Below are 1803 nucleotides of genomic sequence, written 5' to 3'. Positions count from 1 at the left end.
CCATGATGTTGTCAATATAATTTCTTTGATTTTGTTTGATTAATGGTAGAACAGGTTGTGAAAAACCCATATACCTTTAAGCTACCATGGAGTTAGTCATAAAAGAGGACTTTAAATTTTGGCAAGCAAAGCTGTCTGATAGTTGGAAATATTTTGGAGCAAAACTTTCCTTGGCTTAAAGCTGAGAAGTCTCTTGCGTTAGTCTAGCATGCAAATTACTGTGCTCGACTCTAGTGAAGGAACATCATGACTGTCTTGAAGATTAACAGGATTATAAGTGATAAGGAAGGATGACAAAGTACAAAGAAAAAAATGATTGAATTTAATAGTTTCCAAAGAACAATGTTCCAAATCTTGCTCAAATATTTTCAGACTGTATATATATTTTTTGGTACCATGATCATTTAGGACTTTGGAATAGCAAATAGAGCAAGAGTTGACCTAAGTGGAAGAGAGTCATGCTCATTGACAGAGAAAGTATATAGACAATAATCAAATGCCAGCTCTGGGAAGATTACTTGTTCTGAAATACCTCATTAGAACAGGGTCTGATGCACAGTGACCACTCTGTCAGTATTTGTTGAATTTGTTGAATGATTTATGCTATAATTTATTATAATGAGTATTGGGCTGAAGTCTATGTTTTTATTTAGCATAGAGGAAAAGATTTGCGAAGCAAGCACTCATTCTTAATACGATGAAATGTTAGCCTCATTGACAGGGTGGGCTGCCCATGGGGCATAGAGAAAATATGTTTTGTATTTGCAGAGTTTGGGGCCTTATAAATTTTGTGGAACACTTGGGATCTTAGGCTAAGGGTTAGCCTTGGGGAGTAATTTACACCTGTCTAGATAGCGACAGGACTCCAAGGATATTTGTTGAACTCTAGAGGTGTATGTCTACATTTTAAGGAAAAATGAGGCCAGGGACCTTGGTGATTCTTCTAGGTCCTAAACATTGAAGATGTATCTGATCCTTGGAAAGAAGCATTTATATTCAGAAAGGTTGGAGTAAGAACCCAGGATCCTTTTCATTTTTCTCCAAAGAGCAAAGGTTTCACCCCCTCCTTTTGAGAGGGGAGGAGGGGTGAGCTGCCTCTTTCTCCTGTGCTTGAAGAAGGGAAAATCCAGTGTTCTCTCTGCTTCTCACCTATGGTACAGACTTGCATGTGCAGGAGATTTGACCCAGCTTCCCTTGCGTCACCCCAGGGGAAAGGATTGGAGTATGGGGAACCAAGGTCATTATTTGCTTTTTAACTGAATAATGATAAGCTGTTTCTGATCCAGAACATTCCATGTGTGCATTCAGAATAAAATTAATAAATATGAATATTAAAAACCCAACACAGACCAACTGTTTTCAGGAATTGTTATCACAGCGCCATTTGCATTCAGATGAAATGTGTGATTTTTTTAAAAGCATTTACAGGAGTCTCAAGTATAATACTTGAAAGTAATAACATTGTAGGTAATTTTTTTAAAAGTCTGTAAGTCTGAGTTCTCCCTGAATCTGATTGACCATCTGATTACTAGGGACAATCAATTGTGGGGATTTTACAAAATTAAAGCTCATTTGAGTTGTATGACTCTAAAGAGAGAAGAGCTTTTCTTTAAAAATGAGAACACCAAATGCTAAAATCTTGGCAATTTTATATCTTTGTTAAGATTATTCCATTTGGTTTTAACTAAAAAGGAACATATCCCATCAGCGGGGAGACAGGACTTGTGCGATAAGACAGCTACAGATATAATTTCATTTCCTGCCCATGAACATTTCAAATATCTTAGAAAACTTACATAATAT

This window comes from Suricata suricatta, chromosome X, assembly GCF_006229205.1.
Source record: "Suricata suricatta isolate VVHF042 chromosome X, meerkat_22Aug2017_6uvM2_HiC, whole genome shotgun sequence".
Lineage (NCBI taxonomy): Eukaryota > Metazoa > Chordata > Mammalia > Carnivora > Herpestidae > Suricata > Suricata suricatta.
The sequence above is the reverse complement of the archived record's forward strand: the minus strand, read 5'-3'. Positions refer to the sequence as shown.